General features: G+C 34.8%; 1 long non-coding RNA gene and 1 pseudogene across 1 annotated transcript; one reads left to right on the forward strand and one right to left on the reverse strand.

Moving 5' to 3' along the window:
• Positions 1-2,563: 2,563 nt before the first annotated feature.
• LOC121242479 lies at positions 2,564-4,685 on the reverse strand (annotated as a pseudogene).
• Positions 4,686-6,680: 1,995 nt separating this feature from the next.
• On the forward strand, positions 6,681-18,713 carry LOC121242927. Its single transcript, XR_005936007.1, has 4 exons — positions 6,681-6,706; positions 11,678-11,685; positions 17,642-17,645; positions 18,487-18,713. It is a non-coding gene; the product is annotated as an uncharacterized LOC121242927 (long non-coding RNA).
• Positions 18,714-19,704: the final 991 nt, after the last annotated feature.

Below are 19,704 nucleotides of genomic sequence, written 5' to 3' on the forward strand. Positions count from 1 at the left end.
CAAATCCAATGGGCCCAAAAGGGGCGCCTGAACCCTAATACAATCCCAAGCACTTTTAGAAATGAAATTCCGATCACTTTCCGTTTTCCAAATAAGAACATCTTGACCTTCCTTACGCTTAGCCAAAAAATTATACAAATCATTAGCCTTTTGTGGACCCACTAACATTTCCAAGCGCGAGATATGACACTCATTCTCAATATAGCACTCTTTAATCTTAATCAAGGGATACTCTATAACCAGATACTGATCTTTTAAAGGTCCACCTGCCTCCCAATTGTCATACTCGAAAGAGATGTTACCCTCACACACAAGCCACTTTGAATTAACTAAGACCTCTAAAATATAGTTAACAATAGACTTCCAAAACCGAGTACCCTTGTTAGGATCTAAGAGGGATAAATGATTAACTCTAACATACTTGCTTCTAAAGAAATCCGCCCACAGAGATTTACCCAAGATCAAGCGCCAAGCAAGTTTCATATGTAAGGCCCGTTGAATATCCCCAAAATCCTGAATGCCCCAACTGCCTTCCTTAGTAGATCTACAAATATTATTCCAAGTTACTCATTTCTTTTTATCTTTTTCTTCAAATTCACACCAAAAGAAAGAACTCAGGAGCCTATTTAGCAACTAAAGCACAACATTAGGAATATAAAACAACTAAAAGAAGAGTGGCCATAGACAAGACATGACGCAACAAAATAGTTCTACCACCAGCAGAAAGTAATTTCATCTTCCAACTTGCAATTTTCCTTTTAAAATTTTCAATTAAATCACCAAAATCACAAGCCTTCAGTCTACTAACCACAATAGGCATGCCCAAGTATTTAAAAGGAAAATACCCTTCAAAAAAACTAGTAAAATGAAGAATAGAGCATTTTCTAGAGACAGGAATATGTTTATAAAAATAAATAGCACTTTTATCTTTATTGAGAACTTGTCCTATCCATTTTTCATGAAAATTCAAAATCTGCATCAAAGCTCTCATAGACCTCTAACCACCATTAGCCAAAATAACAATATCATCAGCATACATAAGATGAGAAAGAAAAAGAGTACCTCGAGTTTGAGTAAACTGCCCAATTTTATCATTCACAAAGGATTTCTTAAACAGGCAAGAGGGAACCTCTTGCATAACAATAAATATATAGGGTGAAAGGGGGTCACCTTGCCATAGGCCACGTTCTCCTTTAAAGAAACCCAAAGGAGTGTCATTCATCATGATAGAAAACCACGACAAAGAAATATATGTCTTAATCAAAGCACAAACTTGAGTGGAAAAACCAAAAGCGTCCAAGACATGTAAGAGAAAATTCCAATCCACTTGGTCATAGGCCTTAGACATATCAAGCTTAATCAACATATTACCCCCGTTAGATTTTTTGTAAATAAAATGAACAAGCTCCTGAGTTAAACTGAAATTCTCAAAAATGCTGCGTTCAGGAATAAATGCCCCTTGCTCTTGAGAAACCATCTTAGAAAGCACGTTTGTCATACGGGCCACAATAATTTTAGCACAGATCTTATAAAAAATCGAACAGAGACTAATTGGCCTAAATTTGTCAAAACCAGTAAGTTTCTCCACCTTAGGAATCAAAACAATATAGGAAGCAGTGAAGAACCTGAACTTATAATGGATGTTGAGACGGCTAAGGAACCCTGTGATTCTGTGCAGAAATGTATAGACAAGCCTGTTGTTCCTAATAGTTGCATGCAAGAGCATTTGACATCCTTCGTGGTTCAACAGGAACTTTATGGTGCAAGTTCTGCTCGTGAAGTTGTTTATACTATTTTGGGTGGGGCACATGTGCAAGACATGCAGGAGTTGTCGCTGGTGGTTTGAGAAGAGTTCATTGATGCAAGTGTTGTCTGTGAAGCAGTGGGATCTTTATCGAGTGGAGATCGTGGCCAGTTTTTGAAGGATCTGACGCAGCAAGAGGGGACCGTGTCAGTTAGAAAGGCTAGTCCTATTGTTAGTGTTTTTCAGCAATAGGGGTCTGGAGGAAATGGAAGTTTGGAGACTGTTAAGGGAGTAGGTGAGGATGGGTCAGGAAATGTGCAACTCGAGTCTGAAGATTTCACTGATATTGGTAATGTACATGCCGATTGTGTTGAGACCATTGCTTTGGAAGGTGTCGGTGCTGCTGCTCTTGAAGATACTCATTCCGAATATGAAGTTGAGAGGGATAAGATTAGGGACGATATGCAAAAGGACTACAGTACAGATTCGAAAATTCCAAAAAAGACAAATGGCAAGGTTTTGAAAATGAGCTCCACTAGGGCGGTGATTCGCCCTTCTAAACTCAACTTATGATTAGTCTTATAATGTTTTGGAATATAAGGGGAGTCGGAACTTCTCAATCACGCTTGAGAAAAATCATTTCTAAGTATAGGCCTAATATTTTAGTTTTGGCTGAGCCCTTCTTACTAGAGAACAGAATTCCTAGTTATTTGAGAAAATTTTCTTGTGATTCTTTTCTTACAAATGAAGCGTATGGTGGTAAAATTTGGCTTTAAAACAAGTACAATGCTGGGTGTTCTTATGGTGCTTCCAGGCAAGCTACAACTCATTGGGTCCTCCCCTCATGAACGAATTGGCTTTAGTCACATGGCTCTCGATGTTCTCTAATTGCTCACCTTGTGCCTAGACCAACACTGCCATGTCCAAGAACAAAAATACCAGGTGCAGCTCCTTGAGATTCTTCTCCATCTCCCTCACCGTATCGTGCCTCTTTTGTAACTCATGTATTGTGTCCAAAACTTTTCATCTCCCTTGCTCTTGAATTGCTTTTTGCACGAATGTCTCGCTCTCACATGTATAGATTTATCCTTGTGCTATATTCTCTCGAATTTCGCTAATTTGTATACAAAAGATTAGGATTTAACTAATAAGCAACTGTAAAGAATGCCTCTAAGAAAAAAGTTTTGATTTTTCATAGGGGAGGTTTTAAAAATCGAAGTTAGAGTCAAAGTAACTCTGAATCCCCTAGTCGGAGTCCAGAGGCCATGTTGGCTCTGAACTCTGACTCTGAACTCCGACTATTTATATCGTATATATTATATATTGTAATACATATATCAGGTAGCCAAGTGGCCTAATGGTTGAGAGAGTATTTAGAAAACATGAGAACCTGCGCTCGAGTCCCTCGGGCCCCAGTTTCGTGTTTTGCAATTTTTTTAAGAAAACCTTAAACGACATTGTTTTTAATATGGTATATATTCATCTCTTTCAAAGAATAAAACACTAACCTACGCATTTCTTCTCTTCTCTCTTCCCCTTCCAGTGCCTCAACTCATTTAGTCATTTCATCATCACCTCTACATTCTTTGATCAGACTGAGTTAGATGCCATGCTCTTTATCTTCTACGTCTTCTCCGTCGTCCCTTTTCCTCTTGGTTGGTTTCAAACGTTTCATCTTCTCCATTGTTCCTTCAAGATTCAACTTCGTCGTCTTCTCCATCGTGACTCATCCCTTCTTCGTCAAGATTCAGATTTCAGTCCAAGCGTTTTGCTACTACAAGAACGTCATGCGCATGCTCTTCCTCGTGTTCCCTTGCATGTTCTTCAAGATTCAGCCATGCTTTCTCAATTTCTCGGTAGCTTGATTTGTGCATATAATTTCTTGTTGTGGGTGGTTTTTGCAATTTGATTTGGATTGGTTTTTGTTTGTGTTGTGGGTGATTTTGGCAATCAAATTTGGATTGGTTTTTGCTTATGTGGCTGATTTTGGCAATCAAAGATTCATATTTTGCATTTGGATTGAATTTTATTTTCCTGTGGGCGATTTCTCTCTGCGACTACAATATCCCGACTCTGAATTCGGCAACTTCAATCGAAGTCGAAGGGAATTTTGACTTGGAGTCAGAGGTTAGAGGTGGGCATTCTAATTTCGTCGGAGTCGGAGCCCACCCCTAGTTTTTCCCCCGAATCATTCGTATTAATCAAAGAAATTCACCAAACTATCATAGCAATAATTATAAGCACAAAATATTTAAAAAATATATATATCAGCGAGAGAGAGAGAGAGAGAGATGGAAGACGTTAAGATCGTGGAAGTAGGTAAGGTAAGATCAAACTCACACCTGCGGAGATGAGAAGGTCAACGGTTTTATCGTCTAGATTTTCATTGGTGACGATGAAGTATCTTCGTTGTACGGTCTCCTTGTACTTGGAGGAGATTTGCCACCTTGGAGTGTTGAAGCTCTCCATAGAGTCCTTGAGCTTCTTCTTGAGGCCATTCACCATGGAAGTCTTGGTCCGATTAGAGGAGGAATAGGGTCCGCAGTCGGGGAGGCTACGATTGGCAGCGTTGGAAAGGTTGAGGGCCTCAAGCTTTACCTTGGTGAGCTTGGCCTTCTTGATGGCAAGAGAGACATCGGCATCCATGCGAGATTGGAGGTCCTTGGCAGCCTTGGCATTGTAAAGGGTCTAGCTCTACTCATGGGAGTTGCGGACGGTCTGGTTAAGGCGGTCGAGCTCCTTGAGCTCATCCTTGACAGACTCGACGTACTCGAAGAACTTGTCCAGATTGAGAAGAGAAGAGAAGAGGATGCTATGGGAGAATGTCGGAAAGCGTGGTTTAGAGATTGGAGAATAAGGTAAGGGGATGATGCGAGGGAATGGCAGAGGGAGGACGTATTGGTTCAGTCCCACACCAAAACGCACAGTCACCAAGTCTCATTCCAGCAATGAAGCGTTTAATTTTTTGATGTGGCACGCCAAGTCATTTTCGTGCGCAAGGGTGCACCAAAACGATTGTATTTAGAGTCTAGCAATTTTTTTTTATAAAAATAAATTTATAAACTAATATGATTTGAAAGTAGCTTTAGGGGCTACCTTAAGTGATAAAGGTTTTAGTATTGGTAGTATGCTCTTTTCAAGTTTAAGGTTCGGATCTTTTTAACTATAAACAATTATTAGGGGTTGTCAAATTGGGGAAACTTCCCCTTGAATTACCCAAGGTGGCCTTTTGCAAACTAGAGAAAATTGAGATATTGAATTTATAATTAACCACTTTTTTTATAATTTACTTAGTGAATATGCTTTTATATATTTACATAATAGAAAACAATTTGTGCAGATCAAAACATACTAAAATGGACTAGGATAACCATATGATCAATTTTGTTTGGAGTATGTTGATGCATTTTACATACAGATGGAATGTAGTTTTGGAAGAGGAATGCAAGCTAAAATTTAGGCAAAGAAGAGTAAGAGAAATGCAATATTCGGGCGAGTAATAACAAAGACGAGCAATGACAAGGTGAGCAAATGATAGGCGAGAATAGCAAGGGTGAGCAATACGTGATAGCAAGCAAGTCCAAGGACAAGCAATGTGCGATAGCGAGCAAGTCCAAGAGACTTAGTGGAATCTAACAAAGTGCTTAGAAGGCATGCGGGCACTCTCACGAATATCTCAAACTCAACGATGATGTTTTACAAGTAACATGTGTAGGTTAGAGGGGTCACATACTCAACCACTACGCGCTCGACCATGTGCAAAAGTTTTTCGCCACGTGGACAACATTCACAAGCGACAAACTGAACTCATTGGTCGAGGTTCTGTATTTCGGCAAGGCACATCATAACAATCTTTGCCATTCTTCATTCGACGAACGCATGGGCAGCTGAATGCTCGCCTAACAACAGACCAACCCATGATGAGGTTTTGTCAGACTCGTGAAGACAACCCATTCTCTTTTCTCTTTTAACTTCACGTCGTTCTGCCCCCTCCAAACATAAAGTCTCTCTCTCTCTCATTACCTAACCTCCAAAAGAAAAGAAAACCCAACTCTACAAGGTTGAAGTCGTACTCACACACACACTTGGATGCCTGAAGTCACCGTCAAACCACATAAAGTTGATGTAACAATAACTGATCCCATGGAACTTTCACTGCTCGGGTAAGTACTCTCTATGACAGAGTCTTTTCCTTTCCATTCGTCAGCTACCACATTCTTAGACTCACTACAATGCCTGAGGTTGTCATTGGGCCACTTGAAGCCAACCCATCAACAATCAACTTAATGATCACTACCCGAGGTAGGTTTTCCTCCACGAAAACGCTTACAATGATGTTAAATGACCGTGAGCATGTTGTGTACTGTTCGAATAGGTTTGCTACCTTTGAAAGGTCTATGCATGGTACATTGATGATGCCTTGCTTATGGGATACTGATTGTGAGATATGCATGTCTTCCCTTAGATTTGCTTTTCATGTTAAAGATGGTAGAATAACGGTTCTATGTTTCTAGGTTATTCAAAAACGTGCCTTTGTTTCTCCCTTATGATGTTTTCTAGTTACTGAGGAGCGTATAAGAATTGAATGACCTCCTCTAGGTTGACGCTAGGCTATCAACATGCTTGAGCAAGACTGTAACACTCTCAGTAGGGGTGCTACTCGCATGGTGCGGGGCGGGGGCACCCCCTCCCCGCCCCCCGCCCCGCACCATACGGGTGGAGGGGTTTCATACCCCGCCCCAGGGAGGCAGGGGCAGGGCCCCCCGCCCCGCTACGGGGGGTGGGGTTGAAACCGCACCCCGCCCCGCCCCTCGCCCAACCCATTGTCTAAAAATTTTTTTTAGTCTAAAAATATTTTTTTAGACCCAAATTATAATATAATTTAATGTATAAATTGAAATTTATACATTAAAAAAAATATAAACTCATTAGAGTTATATTTTGGATTGCTTTGGACAGTAAGTCCCACATTGCTTAACTATCACTATTGTATTGCCTTGGCCTCCTATATAATAGTTGGCCTAAGAGGCCAAGGTAATCCATTAACTTGAAATTAAATTCAAGTTTTTAACAAATTGTATATATCTATATACAATATATTTATATAAATTACTTATATAAATATTAAAAATTAAAAATTTTTACATTAAAAATGGGAGGAGTGCCGAGTGGGGGGTAGGAGCTGGGGCGGGGCCTCGCTGGGGTCAATCCGCCCCCCGCCCCCGCATGGGGTGTTCCATGCAGGGAGGGGGCGGGGCGGACGGGGGCGGGGTAGCGGGGGGCGGGCCCCCGTTGCCCACCCCTAACTCTCAGGTCGAATCGTTATCTCTCGGCTAGTGGAGACTAGAGACGTTTGTAGTGAAGGATAGATATGAGAATCCAAAGTGGTTCTTGAGACGAAGTCACATGTGCGGTCATTACTAGCTGTGTGGCGAAGGAGCAATGTGTGTGTGGGATCATTTTTATGAGAGGTTGTGGTGCACACGTTAATAATGAAAACTAGTTTGTAAGCTTGGTTTTCAGGAGGTCGGAGGATAAGGGGTCCTCAGCCAAAGGAGCTATGTGTTATGTTTGAGCATTGGATGCCCAACGTTATTGTGTTGAAATTATGTATACATTGTTTGTTGGGCGAACTACTATTTTCAATTCATAGGTTTTCACTATGTCGTTTGTGTTTACATGTTACTTGATTCCATACTATAGGGCTCAGAGAAAGTTTGCTCGGGGAAGGAATAACAACAAGCTTTTCTTTTAAGGCTAAAGAATAAAGGAACTATTTTACGTGGGCTATGGGAGGAGAAGCTAAAGTAAGCGACTTAGAAAGGTCTAGTTTTATATCTCAGACTATGCATGGAGTCCAAGATTATGCTGTAAGGCATCAATTTCCTCTTGAATGGATGGTTGTCGACACCTCTAGGATGATGCTTCTGAAAAGATATCAGGTTCTTTGATAGATACGATAAAAGAAAGAAAAACACGATGACCTCTAAAAAAAGAATCGAAACAAACTCACCTCTGAATTGGAAATTTCAGATGTGAGGAGCGATGAACCTCAAGAGGTGAGCAGTGTTAATATACTATCATTTATATATGATATATATATAATCCCTAGATCCATCATTCATTCCCTCACTCACATTTTCTTATGGTATCAGAGCAAGTGCTCCTCTAAGGTTGTTTTCTAACCCCTGCCTAATTCTCCATCCATGTTGCAAGGAACCTCAGGTCTCTTAAGCCTCCTCTATCATCATCGTCCAGTGGATCTTCACTTTTTGCAAGGTTAGGGAGCGGCAGTTGGAAATCTACAGTGTTCGTCAATTCAATGCAGAGCAATGAGCCATTTCTTTTCTATGATCGACGAAACCTCTACTATACAAGGGAACAAACCCGTGTTGACGATTCAAGTGATCGAGATGCTATATTTCCTGAAACAAAATAAGGTTTTGCTCAGAACCTCTCATCTCGATAAGTCTGTAACATTACTTGATTTCCTTATGTTCTAAACTTGTAATAATCATCATTGTCAATACATACATTTTAAGATATTTTCATGGAGTATAACTTATTGAAATTTTTTGAAATCTCACAATAGTAGTCCTACTATGATTTCACTCACTAGAACCTTAGACCACGATGCCAATGTAGGAGATGTTGGCTCATACAAACAAGAAGCCTTAGTACAACCTGAGGAGAAAGACAGGGCCCTGTCCTCGTTTGGGCTACTGTTCTATAGTTGATTATGTTTATTTTCAAGTGAATATTATGGACAACTTATGTTCTATAAATTAACTTATTTGTTACTGATGTTTTTAGTTATGACATATATCTTGAATATTTTAGCTTCGATTATTCTTATTCGCGTGAACTAAGCATACGAGCACACAATGCTCCATATGACGCTAGGGGTGTGACCGATGTGGTGCATGTCCCAATGCCACAACTTCCTACCAAATCAAGATTTTTGGGAGCTAAGAACGTCACAAATCCACTATATTTGGTGATTTCATAGTCTCTCATGATCTCTCATAGTTATCAACAATTGAGAAAATAGGGTTTGAGGGAAGTTCAGAAAGATGCCGTCCCTGTAAAACTATGAAGAGGGACTAGTAATCTTCATTTTTCGTGTGTAGGGAAGTCTGTAAATCTACAGAAATCCTCTCCTTTAATAGATGTTTCATTTATTATTTTATGTAGATCAGTCCTACTTAGCTTATGTCACTTTCTCCCTTTTTATATCTAAATTAATCTTTTTTGCTTTTATCTCTTCTTTGTCTTATCTATTTTTTATTTCATCGCTTCATTTATTCTTGGTAATTGGCTTCCAATGACTTGGACCCGGTTCATTTTAAATCCAACAGAGTCCATTTGAATTGAATCAATGGTCATCTCCCCACCTCGTTTAAACTATTTAAAGGGTAATAGTGCTACACCCCATTCCCGTAGGTTAAGAGTATCACGTATTTTTCATAAAATAAACTCGGCAAGAGATCTCATATTTCATAAATGAAATTAGAAATTTATTTTGTAGAAAAATGTCTAATAAAATGTCTTCCAAAAACATTAAATGAATAAACTGAATAAATTCATGTCATAAAAGTAAATTTTATTTTAGAAAGTCTGAAACTAAAATTAACTACTCCTTCTAATCCTGGCTTGCCTGCTCGTATTCACCATCTTCATCTGAGTGGTTAAAAACATGAAAACAAACTAAAATAAGTCAAAAACTCAGCAAGAAATCCATCACAATGTAAACATAATGAACATAAGGTTTTCATAAAAGTTTTCATGCTGAGAGTTTAAATTCATGACTGTTCATACTAATGTTTATGCTATGCATGACTGATTTAACTGAAATTAACTGACTGATTTATCTTATTTAACTGATTTATCTGACTGGCCAATACACTTAACCATGTGTACGAGATTGTGCACAGGCCCCTAGTCCCTCGGCCGCGAGGGGAGCCGTTGATAGTATTCTAGTATACTATGGTGGACCACGCTTGAGCCCGTGGCTTGCACATCCACTCTGAAATTGAACTGCATTGGTACCATGCATCTAAATGGTCATGTAATTAACTGATCTTATCTTATTTTGTACTTGAATTTAAGATAGCTTATGTGTCTTATACACATGAGATGCATCACATATTATATACATAATCATAATTTCTGAATTTAAACATAATGCGGAATGACATAATCGTATGCTATGCTAGATGATATGTTTGCATATGACATGAGTGGTGTATAAATAATGGCTGGAAATGAACTGGCTTGAATAATACTTATATATAAGCTGAATTGTGATGATCCTAATTTGTGATCAAATTACTTACCTCGCTGCGCTTCTTCTTGAATATCACTTCATAACTCGTCACCTATACGCAATAATAACTATTACTAAATCTGTCTGGGAACAATAAGTACTAATATTCTATTTAATTAAATTCACAATCTAAAAGATAGTCAAATTAGTCTTTTGTTTAACACCATAATCAATAAATCCTGATATTTAAATTACTTAAATATTAATAACATATTATAATTTAGTAGAATATTTGAGTTATTTTAAAATAAATCATAAAACTTCAACTCTTAAAATAAGTTTCATTTATTAACATAATTATTAAATCTTATAAGAAATCAAATAAATATTAATATCATTTGAAATAATTCTTAATATATTTCTTTATTTGCAACCTACAACTTTAATAGCATAATTATAACAACATCTATTAAAGTAGATAGTAGAATATCGTTAAATAAAGCATTCAAAATAATTTAGAAACTTTTACTGTTGAAATATGATATATAATCTTTCAAATATCATTTAACTGTATATATATATGAATCTAAAATAATTGGTGGAAACATTCGATTAATAAAAGTAGACTCAATCGTAATATTATTCAACACTCATAACTTATTCCTTAATTTCTTTTTAAAGTATAACATAATAATTTTATTAACATCCGACTAAATAAATAAAGGAATATTAATTAAAATAATAGGCTCCATAATATACTTCAAAACACATTTTAAATTCCTTAAACATTTTCTTAAGCACAATTCAATTGCAATAATCAATCCCACAAGAGTCCAAACCCATTTAAAAACATATACCAGTTTACAAAATTAGCCCCTTTCATAAGAAAACAAGAAAGCCTGAGGCCCACGTGAAGAAGTCCACTAGGAACCAGGGCTTTTGGTCGGATGGGCTATAAGGCCCACGACCCATCATGAATTTAAGGATTTCTATGGAAATCAAAACATACGGGCCAAACAAACAAAGGAATTGCGAAGGAGGGGAAGTTCTGTGATGGACTCACCAAGAGAGGAGGGGCTGCACGTTGTGGTGGTTCCTACGGCTGGAAGTCAAGGTGGCGTGACTGGATCTTCTGGCAAAGTGGTGCGACGCCGAGTGAGGGAGAAGGAGTTTAGAGAGGGATGTTGTTAGACCGAAAACAAGAGAGAGAGAGAGAGAGAGAGAGAGAGAGAGAGAATGGCGGACGAAGAAAAGAAACTTACCGCGAGAGAGGAGAGATGCGTGGCGGCTCTGGGTGGCTGGAGGTGGGTGACGACACGACCGTTTCTCTGGGCAAGGAGGTGCGACGCCGAGAAAAGGAGAGAGAAAGGTGGTGACACGATCGGTTTCTGGAATGGTGATATCCGGAAAGCCGTCTTCTGCACATCTGTCTCCTTAACCTTCAACTGGTGATATCCGGATCACAAATCTATCTTAGAAAAGACTTGGGCACCCTAAAGTTGATCAAATAAGTCATCTATTCGGGGTAGAGGGTATTTGTTCTTGATAGTTACTTTATTTAACTCCTTGTAGTCAATACATAAACGCATAGACCCATCCTTCTTCTTCACGAAAAGTATTGGGGCACCCCATGGAGAAACACTAGGGCGTATGAAACCTTTTTCTAGTAACTCTTGTAATTGATCCTTGAGTTCCCTTAACTCAACTGGAGCCATGCGGTAAGGTGCTTTAGATATAGGCGACGTTCCTGGAGTAAGATCAATCGCGAACTCTACCTCTCTATCCTGTGGTAACCCTGGAAGATCTTCAGGAAACACGTCTCTAAACCTTGGTAACCCACAGCGGGTGTGGGGGGTGGTATGGGTCGAGCCTCCATCAGCTTTTCCTCCGTCCCAACCCACCTCGCCTAGATTATTATTATATATATATATATATATATTTATAAAAGAAAGTATATTTATATTAAAATGATGCCATTTTGGGTATCCTCAAGACGACATTGTTTTAATAAATCCTAAAACTCCCTCCTTTCGACTCAGGTCTCTCTCTCTCTCTCTCTCTCTCACACACACACACACACACACACACTCAGGCCTCTCTGTACCCTCTCTCTCACTCTTGCACCCTCAATGACTCACACCGTTGCTATCTGCAGCTAACTCCCTCTGTGAGCATCTCTCTCCCACTTTCTATGATTATTATGTAGGATAAACATTTTCTTATATGTGGCTATTGTTCTTGACCCCCAATACAGGTTTGATTAGGATAAATATTTTCTTATATGTGACTATTAGTCTTAACCCCCAGTATAAAATTGATGACGTGGTGTATGGGTTGAAATTGGTGAAAGAGAAGGCATGGGCAGCTCATATTGAATGTGATAAGTTTGTCACATTCAAAGGTTGTAATATTCTAGCACTTACACCTACCAGATCGCTTGCTCCCGAAGTCAGGATGATGAAAGAGCGTAGGTTAGGGTAGGGTGAGAGATTGGGGTAGGTTGCCGAGCTTCATCACCTTTAGATACACAGTCGGAGTTGGATAGATACTTGGCAACGGAGATGCACCCATTTACATAGGGGTTTGATATCTTATCTTGGTGAAAGGTAAACGTCATCAAGTATCTCATCCTTGGAGACATAACTCATAGTATTTTGGTCATCCATATTACTACCGTAGCCTCAGAGTTCGCCTTTAGCACTGGGGGTGCATATTTAATCCATTTTAGAATTCATTGGTTCCTATCAATGTTGAGGCATTGATTTGCATTCAAAACTGGATAAAAGGGAAGTCCATTCATATTCTGGATACGGTAGACTTTGTGAAGACCGACGAGGAGACCAATGATGATCAGCCTAGATCCGGTAATCGCTCTTACATTTGATATTACTATAATATAGCTTTTGCTTATAATTTATTGTGTTATTACTTATATTCAAATTTAATTGTTATAGAGACAGCTTCGACAAATATAGTTACGTCTACATCAGCTGCAATATGACTTCGTACTTCGATTCACCATTGCCATTAGTTTGTATAATTTTACTCTTAATTATTTGTAATATGTATATAATGTTTGTAATTCTAACTTTTTTTTTTTTTTGTATTTATTTTAGTTTTTATAGTCTCACTGTCACATTCCTAATCCTAATCTCAACGATCTCATCTTGAGCTCAATCTCATATCGGTTTGTAATGTTAATTTTTTTTTATAACTTTGTCACATATCTATATAATGTTTGTATTTACGATTTTCTTTTTCGTATTTTATTTTTCCGGTTTTATAGTCTCACTTGCCTAACCCTAATCCCAAATTTTTAATGATCTAATCTTGAAGCCTTCATAAAAGACCTACAACCATAAGCTTATGATCTCATCTTAGTTTGTACTTGTAGTTTTAAGTTTTTAACATATGTATATATTATTTGTAATTATAATTAGTTTTCCTATTAAAGCTTTAGGTTTTATAATTTCACAGTCTCACATTCACTTGCCCACCACGACACCCCCCCAAATTCCAATTTCAAGACTCAAAGTCAATGTCAAAGGCATCTTGCTACAATTTGTAATTTCATTAAAGCATTATTATTCATTTAAATTATTTGACAATTTGTAATATTTTTAGGTTAATTTGGGATAGTTTTAGATTAGTTTGTATTGTTGTAATAGTTTATAATTATTAGTTGCAACTTAGAAGTTACTAACTTCATTTAAGCAGAGAGTGTCGTCTCTTTAACATTTGTTTGTAGAGAGTATCAGCAGTAGTGAAGACCAGACCAATCACAAAAGGAAATAATGTACTGGTGAAGCTCCAAATACACCATTTTGGTTTATGATATCAAGTTTGATATTAGGACATCCCATAATGTATCCACTCATATATGTAATTTTCTTAATGACTGAATGATAATAGTTTCCCTTCAAAAAACAAAAGGCAAAAAAACTTAATAGTTATTTAAATATTTGGGCTCAAAATGGTTCAAAAATAGGTTGAGCCCAGTGGGCCATGGGCCCATTTGAGCCAGACTCCAACGAATGAACTATGGGTCTAAATCTGCTCCTGACACCCGATCGAAAGGTCTCGCCCCCGGGGTGCAGGGCCTAATCCCGGGAGGCAAACCCCACCCCTTACCTATGACTAGAGATGCGTTAAAAAATAAAAATCAAAAATCAAAAAAATCATTTGAACTATATTGGACCAGGCTGGTTTAGTTAGATTTGTAAGCGGTCTGGTGCGGTACCGATTCTTAAGAACCAAAATCGGTCCTAAATCGGTGCGGTACTGGTTTTCATATTTTGAAAGCTGATTTAAATCGAACCGGACCGGTATATATATTATAATTTTTTATATTATATATAACTTTTTATATTATATTATATTATAGATTATATGTTAAATTGCATTAATAAATATAACATAAAATTCTAATATTGTTATTCAAGTCTATTAATATTATAACATAAAATTAATATAACATGTGATATAATATAAAATAAATTTTATAACTTTTAATATAACATTTGACATAACATATAAATTTTAATCTTATAATATAAAATTAATATAATATAAAATTTTAATACATGAACATTAATATTAAGTTATTCATATAAACTTACTTTTGATATATATATATCAATGATAAATACATTTTTGGCATAATAAATTATAATATAAATATATATATTATTTTAGCTTCTTTTAAATTTTAAACTATATAAATTTTAATATGTTATATAATTTAAATTATACTGCTTCAATACCTCCACCTTATAATTTTTTGGAAATAGTAGGTAGATTAAAAACTGAAAAACAAAAGGTTATATTAAAAGAATTATAACAAGAAATTAATAAAATAAAACAAAAAGTTAAAGATTTGAAAATATTTAATTTTAAATTAGAAGTTTCAAATGAACAACAATTACAAGATATTATATTATTAAAAATAGATAATAAAATCAATACCCCTAATAAGGAACAAGGAGAATGCACAACAATAGTTATAAATGATGAAACAGATAAAACTAATAATTTCATTAACATCCTTGACAAAGTTAATTTTAAAAAATGGTACACTAAAATAATAGTTTTTATTAATCTTTATTTTACAAGAATATATTTATTAGATGTTGGAGCAAATTTAAATTGTATCCAATAAAAATTAATACTTTCTAAATATTTTGGAAAAATAAAAGAAATATTATCTCAATCCAATGGAACAGAGTTAAATATAAATTATAAGTTATTAAATGCCAATATATGTAATAATGGAATATGTTTCAAAGCAACATTTATTTTGGTAAAAAATATTAATACTAAAGTAATATTGAAAAATTCATTTCATGCCCTACTATACCCTTTTTTTTTAGCAAAATAACGAATTTATACTAAAATATTTGGATAAGAGATTCAATTTAAATTTATTTTTTCCTCTATTTCAAAATAAATTAATTCTCTAAAAGATGTTGATTAATTAAAGAAATTAACTTTTTAACAAAAAATAAGATTAATAGAAAAGAAAAACAAATAAATTTCTTAAAATAAGAATTAAAATACAAAATAATTAAATAACAATTAAAAGATCCGTGATTAAAATTAATAATTTAAAAAAATAGTTAAAAAAAAAGTATGACCTAGCTTGCCAAATGCTTTTTGGAATAGAAAATAACATATAGTTGAATTACCCTATGATAAAGAATTTTCTGAAAAAAATATTCATACTAAGGCTATACTAATCCAAATGAACAATGAATTATTAGAATTTTACAAAAAGGAAATTAATAATTTGTTAACAAAATGATTAACACAGAAAAGTAAATCACCATAGAATTGTATTGTTTTTTATGTTAAAAATAGATAGAATTAGAATGAGGGGTTCATCCATTAGTAATGAACTATAAACATTTAAATAAAGTATTACAATAGATTCGGTATCCAATCCTTCAGAAGAAAGATTTACTATCTCACTTTTATAAAGCTACTGTATTTTCAAAATTTGACATGAAGATTGGATTTTGACAAATCCAAATTGGTGAAAATGATCGGTATAAAATGACATTCATAGTCCCATTTGGACATTATGATTTGAATGTTATGCCATTTGGACTTAAAAATGCTCATTGTGAATTTCAAAATATTATGAATAAAATATTTACTTATTTCACTCACTTTTCAATAGTTTTTATATAGATGATATACTATTTTTTCTTTATCTATTGAGCAATATTGGAAACATTTAAATACATTTGTCTAAATTATTAAACAAAATAAATTAGTTGTTTCATCACTAAAAATAAAATTAGATTCATTGGACATAATATTTATCAATGAACTATTACACAAATTAGTAGAGTAATAAAATTTGCTAATAAATTTTCTGATAAAATTAAAGATAAATAACAATTACAAATATTATTGAGAATCCTGAATTATGTTACAGATTTTTATCAATCTCTCAGAACATTATATAAACTATTATTCAAAATATTAAAAAAATCCATCTTCATGGACAGTAAAACATACAAATTTTATAAAACAAATTAAGTCTCTTGTTAAGCAATTACCGTACTTGGGACTCACAAATCCTCATACGCTAGACCATTGTCTCCTTCCTATCCTTCACATTGTCCCTCTGTAACTCCAGACCCTACACAATATTGGAAACATTACCACGACCAACTAGGCCATCTTATAGCTCATTCTCACCATTAGCATTTTCAAAATTACCAACATATTCAAAAATATTTTTTCAAATTATTAGTCATCCACTCTTTTCTCAACCTTCTATGTCATCTATTATTATTAAGACTCATTGTCATCCAATCTTTCCTATTGAAATTGAAATCCAGCATCTATTTGATCTCCAAAAATTACTTGATACATTTCTCTTACCAGATTGGCATTATATTGCACAAAATATTAAGAAAATCCAACACTTTTAAGTTTATATTAGTAGACACAGATTCAATTATTCTTTTTGAAATCTCCTACTCTCTTTAAATTCGGCTTTCTCCGGTTGCATCTCTAATTATTGCATTTCATAAAGTTTTCACTAAGCAAGTTCTCACTCCGAAACAATGTGGAAAAACTCTTATTTGATAAGAAAATTTTCTCATCCCTATGACTTGCTATATTTTGATTATTTGCATTCTTTAATATTGATTTTATATTCTATTTATTTGCTCACTTGAAATATAATGATCACACCAGCCTTTTAATTGGCCAGTAAAGCCTGTAACAATTATGTGAGCCACTTGGTGATCGGTTTATTCATTTCCTTTATAAATATTAGCAACCATAATAATTTTTTAAAAATGATTTAATATTTCATATTCTAATAATCCATTTATGTTATATTCATATAGCACATCTGGTGAAAATGAAGATCTTACTATATGTTCTATTTTCTCAAATTGCATATTCGATGGGATTGGCCACAGATATCAATTACGAGTAATAGAAACATGACGTTTAAAATTTATAGCAAAATATTCGTTAACAGGATCTCCTCTAATATTGTTTATTTGAAGATCTATATTTTTAAATTGATTTTTAATATTACTAATTTCAGAATCAGAAAATAAATTATGTGAGTCAGTCTTACTTAATACATTAATATTAGGTTGTTTTAGTGAAGTAGAAGTAGTATTAGTAATATTTAATTTTTCTAACTTATCAAAGATCTGTTCTAACAAATAATTTTTGCTTTTAGAAAAAATAATTTTTAAATGAGATGAAATTTCATGAGAAACAAATAAAGAGATTGATTTTGCTTATTTAATGGTAGGATTGATAGGAGATAATTGGATTCTCTCTAATTGTTTAATGGTAGTTTGTAAATATAGATTAGTATAATTATTTTGTTAAATTATATTATCAATATTTTTAGTATCTAATGTAGAATTATATTTCTTTAACGGTGACGCTAAGACTTGAGTGCTATACTTATGGTTTTAAAATGGGGATATTTCTCATAAACTATTTGATCACTTTGTTGTTTAATCCATTGATTAATAGTTCTATTTATGGTCGATAATTAGTTTGATTTATAAATTTCAAATCATGTAAAGAAGGGTATATTTGCCTGTATTTCTTCTAAATATTCATAATATTTCTTTTTAATATAATATCGTTCTAATTTTGAAAATGTTGAGAAGAATAATAATCTGTTTTGATTATTTTCTTCTTTCATATAATCTTTTTTAAGGTATTTTTTATAAATTTTAAAATCTTATTTACTAAGTTTGTATATTTGAACATCATCTTCAATTACTTGTGAAAATGTTAGAGAAGATGGTTCTTATAATTATACATGATTATGAGAGGTAGAAGGTATAGTACGATTAATTGTATAGACATATGTGTCAATAATATTTCTAGGAATGATTCATCGAATCTGGGTGTCCAAATTATGAGATCTATTCTGTGAAACTGAAGTAAGATTAGATCTAAGTGTGTGATAACTAGAGGGTGCTAGTTAGGAGTGTTCAACCGGGCCGGATTTTTTTCCGGTTCGGTCCGAAACCCGGAATCTTGGTGGATCCGTGCGGTTATCCGCCCGGATTAAACCCGGGCGGGTAAAAAAACTTTTGTACCCGCCCGGATCCGGTTTTTAACCCAGTTTCCGTAACCGGCTTTTTTTTTTAAAAAAACATTGCTTATGATTTAAAACAGTGTCATTTTTGCTAATGGAAAACTACGCCATTTGCACTCAGTGAGACTGCGTTTGGATGTTGAATTGAGTTGAGTTGAGATGATAAAATATTGTTAGAATATTATTTTTTAATATTATTATTATTTTGGGATTTGAAAAAGTTGAATTGTTTATTATATTTTGTGTTGGGATTTGAAAAAGTTGTAATGATGAGTTGAGATGAGTTGAGTTGAGTTTAGCTTCCAAACGAAGCATAATCCTCATTTCTTCGAGTCCTCTGCTTTCCTAAGTTTCCTTCTCGTCCATACTCTTTTCTGTGTCTGTCTCCGAAACGGTGAAACCCTAGCCCTCATCTCATTGGCTTGCACCTTGCTCGAGCGCCTCTCTTCCTCTCATTTCACTCGAGTCCTCGAAGGCTCAGAACCCCTTTCTCTCAACTGAGCTGAAAAGTGAAACCCTAGCCGCTAGCCGTCACTGCGAGCGCCGAGTCTGCGAGCCCTATCTCTTTCTCTCAACTCCGAAACCTACGGTATGTTCATCTCTCTCGCTCAGTTTGTATAGATATTTTTTTGTTATGTTTAAAGTTAGATGCACTTTGGATTTGAGTAAGTGGGTTTGGATTTGTGTGGGCTGTTGGTTCGTTTTTGGTTTGTTTAAAAATGGATAAGAGAGTCATTGATCTGCTTTTGGTTCGTTTAATTTGGGTCAAAATAGTATATACAAATCTAATGCTGTGTTTGTTTGCCAAGAGTATTCAAATTGGACAATTTTATTGAATCAAAAATAAAATTGTAGAAAATTCATGTTGGCATTTGTTTCGTTGGTAATTGTTTTTAATTCCCCATTTTCCATTTATCTTTTCTTTTTAATTCTTTTCGGGTTTATCAGAAAGTAAAAGTACTGTTTGTTTATTGTGCAATACTTCATAAGGAATACATAAATGCTTTGAAAGGAAAGTACTAGAAAATTTCTAAAAATATATATTAGAAAGTAGAAATATATATTTATTGAATTAATGAATTGTGGGTTTTATTTTTTTTT

Source organism: Juglans microcarpa x Juglans regia, chromosome 8D (assembly GCF_004785595.1).
Source record: "Juglans microcarpa x Juglans regia isolate MS1-56 chromosome 8D, Jm3101_v1.0, whole genome shotgun sequence".
NCBI classification, from domain to species: domain Eukaryota; kingdom Viridiplantae; phylum Streptophyta; class Magnoliopsida; order Fagales; family Juglandaceae; genus Juglans; species Juglans microcarpa x Juglans regia.